The sequence below is a fragment of the Asparagus officinalis genome, chromosome 4 (assembly GCF_001876935.1).
Source record: "Asparagus officinalis chromosome 4, Aspof.V1, whole genome shotgun sequence".
Classification (NCBI taxonomy): domain Eukaryota; kingdom Viridiplantae; phylum Streptophyta; class Magnoliopsida; order Asparagales; family Asparagaceae; genus Asparagus; species Asparagus officinalis.
In genome coordinates, this window is record NC_033797.1 from 52,366,145 (window position 1) to 52,373,507 (window position 7,363).

Genomic DNA, 7,363 nt, shown 5'->3' on the forward strand with positions numbered 1-7,363 from the left:
ATGTCTTAACTATAATACATCTGATATCTGAATAATAAAAATGTCTCAACATGAATCTATAATACATCTGATATCTGAATAATAAAAATGTCTCAACATGAATCAACTAAAAATCATACTAAGGCATACTGCCTTTACAATATGAATATGAAACCCTAATGTATGGATAAAAGTCAAAACTACAGTGGAGTCTCTACAAGTAAAAATACGCGATGACGACTATGTCAGAACTCCGTCACCCTGCAGCTCTCCGAAACTCCGAACTACCTGAAAAGTAATTTAAAAAAAATAGAACAACAACAAGAGCGTCAGAGCGCTACAACAAGATTACCTTAATTCGTCCCCAGGGGAAGGGCTACTAGATGGAGTGAAGGCTCTATCTATTAAGCATAGTCTACCTAGATTCATTTTCCCCGTATCTAAGTAGGATTAATATTTAGAAACCTACAACATGAGATGTAGTACGTCGAGCGAAATATTCTAAACAAGAAAACCCTCATGTATATACCATAAGTCTTAAATTGTAGATATCTAAACATAAATACCGAACTAAGAAAAGACAATCTAATGAAACAAATAATTAGAAATCCATAACACGAGACTAGTACGTCGAGCGAAATAATCCAAACAAGGAAACCCTCATATATATACCATATGTCTCAAGTTGTGAATCTCTAATCATTGATCTCAACTAAGAAGTAAAGAAGATAGTAAAAGAAATAAGATATCAACACATCGTATTTATAATATCTTCCACTGTCACTGGAGAGATAGAATAAAATACTAACACATAATTTTGTATACTTTCAAAAGTAACGTATCTCAGTTATATAGTTCAATGATAGGTCATATTCATAATTGGCATTTGCCATACATAGGCTATCAATTAATTATCTTAGTGTAACGGACTACCCTGTAGGTATCCTGAACCGTGTACACGGCTCATTAGTCTCATCGCGATCTTAGTGCGTAACATGAGTGCGGGACGGACTACCAAATAGGCATCCTACAAAAATGGCTCACGAGCCTCATCGTACCCTAGTGTGGGACGGACGGCTAGATCAAGCCTCCTAAAATCCGACTCAATGGTCAGTACATATGGAATATCGACGCACTACCTCATGTAATACTAAACTAAGCTCATCAACGATATCCACCTCATATAAATCTTTGTATCTCTGATATATCGACGCACTATCCCATATAGTACTAAGCTGTGCTCATCAACGATAGTTACCTCATGTATAAATAGTGTATATCTGGTATGTCAACGTACTATCCTATATAGTACTGAGTTATGCTCATCAACAATATCCAACATGTATATGAACGATATCTAATTCAAATATGATCAAATCAAAATTCATCATAATTCCCTTGGGATTTTTAAATGTATAACATAACATATTCATGATTATATGTGTAACATCAAGCGGCTCAAAACTCTGCGAACGCACTTCAAAATGACGCAACACAGCTCCACAAAACAAGCAGGAAAAACAGACGGGATATCTGTTAGTAAAACAAGCATATCTTTCTCTAGAAAAACTAGTTTTACAAATAGTTTTCTGTTTTGAAAACTAGATTCACACATCTTTCAAATGACATAAGTTTGGTTCAATTAGGAGTTTATTTGTTATTACATCTCTCCAGTTAAATATTATATATGTATGCATTTTTCTACAGGACATGTTATTAGTAAACATAATATATCCTTCTCTATACAAAGTCTTTTTAAGAATGAGTTTTCTGTTTTAGAAACTAGATACACATAGCTTTCATTTAAAACTGGTTTGGTTAAATTTGGAGTTTGTTTGCTATCTTAAACTCTCAATTAAATATTATACAAGTGCTGTAATTTTCTGTAGAAAAACATATATATAATACATCACTTAAACTTCTCATATATGAATAAAATTATGAAAAATCCAAATGATCATGATCATGATACTATCATAAACAACAAGAAAAGATTATTCATCTAGTATTTATTTTAAGATTTACTATCAAAAATCTGACTTTTAACACCTCAGGTTAAGATTAAAGCTTGAAAATACATATTAATCATCTACACTAGTTATATTTAACTATGAGGATAGGTTTGGATGAAGATAATCTTGCCTCAAATGTCATTCTAAGTCTTTGAGATAAACAACAAGCAATTGGAAGTGCAAACAACCTGTTTTCTCCTTGCTACACGTTGATGATCTCGCCCTTGTGTCGATATTTGCTTCACAAAGCTCTAAAAATTCTCAATTTTAGGGTTATAGCTTTAGAGAGAGGAATAGGGACTGCTAGGGTTTGAAACTCTGATGTAAGGGTGATAATTTTCATGAAAATATATATATATATATGTAAACCCGAAATAAACCTGTTTGACCCGAACCAAGAAACCTAGTCTGACTAGGAAAACAACCTTCGGTATTTTGGTAATAACTTTCGCGTCCGACCTTGGAATGAGGTGATATAAGATTTGTTAGAAAGCTATTGAAGATATATACAACTTTGGTATTTTAAGTTTTTCCAGATTCTAACTGTTTCAGTATATAAAATGTATATACTTTTAACTGGTCGTTTTTCCCAGATTCAGGCCCGTGCACGTGTGCATGATATCACTTCTATATTCACATATATACATTGAATTGATCTCAAATCAATTCTTAGCATACTAAAACATTAATAAATATTATTTTTTTCATAATACAACATATTTATTATTTATTACAAAATATTCAAATTTTTGAAGTTTTACATTCTTCCCTCCTTAAAAGAATTTCATCCCCGAAATTCCGCAAACGTATCGTAGAGGTTAATAATATATTATCATAAATCTTTAGATATAAAACATTAAAATACCTACACTTAATACTCTAAAATTTAAATATTCCCACTTAACCCCTAACTAAACGGAACTAGTACGTCGGGTGAAAAATCCAAACAAAGAACCCCCCCATTTATATACCACGTGTTCCGAATGATTAGAAGTTCAAACAGGTGCGGGTAGTCACGATGCATAACATCTTCGCGCTCCCAAGAATCTTCCTTGATATCTATACTTAACTATTTAGAATGCAAATACTCCCACTTAACCCCTAACTAAGCGGAACAAGTACGTCGGGTGAAAAATTGAAACAAGAAACCCCCATATATATACCATATGTTTCAAATAATTAGGAGTTAAGTGCTAATATCACCATTCTAGCGTTAAATATAAATATGAGCATATAGATAATCATAAACATAGACAAATCATATCCAAACAATTTACTTGCTCAAATAGGTGCAAGTAAATAGGTGCAAGTTGTCGTGATGCATATCCTCATCGCGCCCCAAGAAACTTTCTCAGCTCCTTTCTGATTCCATTGAACTTTAACTAAAGATATCACTTTGTTTCTAAGTCTCTTGTCCTCATTGGCAAGAATACACACATGAATTACAATAATAGTTATATCATCAAGAATCTCAACCTTTGGCGTGTCTAACATTCGCTGCTGCTCCTCGTCACGTAGATGCTTCTTAAGTATCGAAATATGGAAGATATCATGTATACTTGACATCGATGCTGGAAGATCTAGCCAATATGAAACAGCTCCGAAGCGCTCCACTCTCCTAAATGGACCAATATACCTCAGGGAAAGTTTCCCCCGTCTACCAAATCGCTAAACTCCCTTCATTGGCGATATTTTCAATAATACATAGTCCCCAGCCTGGAACTCTAATGGTCATCATTTCTGATCTTGATAACTCTTCTGACGACTCTGAACTGAAAAATACGCTACTGAATTATTGCTACTTTTCTATAGTCTGTCTCACTAACTCCGGTCTAAGCAATAGGTTGTCCTCTGGTTCTGCCCAGCAACTAGGCGATCTACAAGGCCTCCCGTACAATACCTCATACGGTGCCATAATACCAGTTATTACTTGGTAACTGTTGTTATAAGCGAATTCAATCAATGGGATGTGGTCCTCCCAACTGTCCTAGAAATCTATAACACAAGCCCGCAATATATCCTCCAACCCTTAATTGACTCTCTCTCCATTTGTACATCTGTTTATGGGTGAAACCCACAAGAATATGACAACTGACTACCGGAAGAATTCTGGAAGCTCCTCCAAAAGTGCGAAGTAAAAACTGAGCCTCGGTTTGATACAATCTTCTCTGGAACTCCATGAAATTTCACTTTCTCCTGGATGAATATCCTCGCATAAGTCTCTGGTCTAAAATCAAACTGGCTAAGGGTGTAAAGATCTCGGTACAACGAGCATTTCAAAGTTGAAATCCGATGTCGACGCTTCCTGCTCAATGCGTCTGTCATAATGTTTACCTTCCCCGGATGATACTGAATCGCGAACTCATAACCATTAATAAACTCAACCCATCGTCACTGTCTTTGATTTAGTTCCTTCTGAGAAAAAAGATATTTCAAGCTCTGGTGATCTGGAAAAAATATCTCGAATTACATTCCATATGAGTAATGTCTCCATGTTTTCAGTGCGAAGACCATTACTGCTAGATCCAAGTCGTGTGTAGGATTGTTCTGCTCATGCGTCCTTAACTATCGTGAAATATATTCTACTACTCTCCGGGTCTGTATCAAAATACCCCTAGACCCGATAATGGTGCATTTGTGTAGATGACAAAGGTCTTATCACTGCTCGGAAACTTAGTCTTCAAAGTCTTAAAGGCCTCCTGGCACTTCGTGCCCCAAACAAACTGTACACCATTCTTTGTAAAACGTGTAAGCGGCATCGCAAATCTTCGAGAAGTCCTAAATAAACTTTCTATAATAGCCTACTAATCTCAGGAAACTACGAATATCTATAGTTGTTTTCAGCGGTTCCCAATCTAGTACGGCCTCCACCTTAGCTGGGTCTATTGCAATACCCTCCTGGCTAATAACATGGCCCAAAAATCTGACTTCAGAAAGCCAAAACTTGTACTTGCTGAACTTAGCGTACAATTGATGCTCCCGTAATGTCTGCAATGCCAAACGAAGATGCTGCTCTTGCTCTGCCTCCAATCTCGAATATATAAGGATGTCATCAACAAAAATGATCACGAATTGGTCTAAGTATAGACGGAAAACCTGGTTCATCAAATCCATGAATACATCGGGTGCATTGGTCAACCCAAATGGCATGACGAGGAACTCAAAAGACCCATATCGAGTTAGAAAGGTGGTCTTGGAAATATCCATCTCCCGAACTCACAATTGATGATAGCCAAAACAAAGATCAATCTTAGAGAAATGCTACGCTCCTTGTAGCTGGTCGAAGAAGTCGTTAATCCTCGGTAATGGGTACCTGTTCCGGATAGTGACCTTGTTCAACTCACGAAAATTTATACGGTACCTGTTCCGGATAGTGACCTTGTTCAACTCACGAAAATTTATACATAGGCACATACTATAGTCCTTCTTCTTCACGATTGTTCAACTCACGAAAATTTATACATAGGCACATACTATAGTCCTTCTTCTTCACGAAAAGGACCGGCACTCTCCACGGAGAATAACCCCTGCGAATAAAACCCTGAGATAATAACACATCTAACTGGGTCTGTAGCTCCCTTATCTCAACAGGTGCCTATGATAGGGTGCTTGGGATATTAGTACCGTATCTGATTGTAACTCGATGCAAAAACTCAACCTCTCTCACTGGAGGTAAACTCGGTATGTCCTAAAAGACATCCTGGTACTCAGAGACCACTCACATCTCACTCAAATCGGCACCACTATCCCGCAACATCAGCTCCTCGATGTACGCCATAAATGACTCCACAAACTGGTTGCCCTGTGAGGTCACTGCTATCAACTCAGACCCATAGGATGCTCGCAAACTGACTGTTTTAGCAAAACAGTCCATACTAACATAAAACATAGTAGGATGATAGCTAATCCATCCCGAGAATGACGTCAAACACCGACATCTGCAAAACGATTAGATCTATAATAAACTCGAACTCATCTAGACTGATGTCACATCTCCTATGGACACTCCCTAATAGGGACACCTCTCCCTAAAGAAGTAGAAACGGATAATGGTACATCTAAAGGATGTGCAACTAGCTGAAACCTATCCATGAATGCATGAGAGATAAAGAATGAGAAGCTTCTAAATCGAACAAGATCCGAGCTGGAAAAGAATAATCACTAAGAAAGCTCCGCTCGCACCATGATCACACGGTACAATTGCATAAACTCTGCCGGTGGCTGGTGACTGCTATGTTACTGGCATGCTGGTCCCTCTATCCTCAGAATGGTAAGTGGTGCCTCAATATTCTGCTACTAGCCGTAACCGTGGCCCTGCGACTATTGACCCTGACCACTAATCTGCTGGTGGTGATAAAAAAAATCCTTACCCCATTGCTGGGTTTCTCACAGTCTTACAAAAGGTTTATTGTCCTTGCCCTGGTCTCTGGACAATCCTACTTTTAAAATTAACTCTTAGTACGTCTCTCTGCCTCAATCGGGTTAGGTCTAGCTGCTTCCCGAAATAGTAGATGAAATCCTTCTATGAAATTAACATTCGCTGCTCCGGCATAACTGGAATCGGTGCTATCCCCCGGTATCGTCCTTTAAGCTGAATATAACTAATCTCCGCCTATGTACTGAGTCAACATTAAGTAAATCTAAAAGTATTTCTCACATATTTCCTCCATTTATAGGTTGTAATTGAATCCAATGTGCTCTAAAATTTTTGTGCTCCCAACTTTTAATATCTTCCTCAATCTTACTGAGCCAAGCTTCCTATTCTGTGACTCTATTAATAGCTGGATGTGGCGATGGTGAGACCTTCGGCATTACCTCTTCAATAGGTACGGTTGGTACAACTGGTGGTGGAACTTCAGAGAGTAAAATTTGGCTTGTTACTCACTCCTCGAGTGTTGCTAGTCTATGCTTCTGTAATCAGTGTTACCAAGTCGATCAGATACTTTGGAGCCTACTGCGGCTTTGGCTCTACTTGCCCAGCTCTCTGGGTACAAGCTTTACCTCGACCACGTCCTCGTTCTAATGTTTATAATACTAAGAGGAGAGCTTATTTGACACAGTAAGTGAGATCCCAATCATAAATAACATAACATATACCAATAGGAAAAATCGTATCACTTATCATTCATGCATTTACTTTTCAATCAAAGTAAGGTCGTTGTTGTTGGCCTTCTTGTTTTGATGATGTTTAACAAACAATTTATTACTAATGTTGTTTGTCTAGTATTTGTGCATTCCTATGTTTTGTAGACAAACAACGAGTTGGAGGATGAATGGAATAGAGCTTCAACGATCATATCCAAAGGAGGTTGGCGGAATGTCGGATTGAAGCCTATACAATTCAATCAAGATCCAAGTTCAAGCTTCATCCG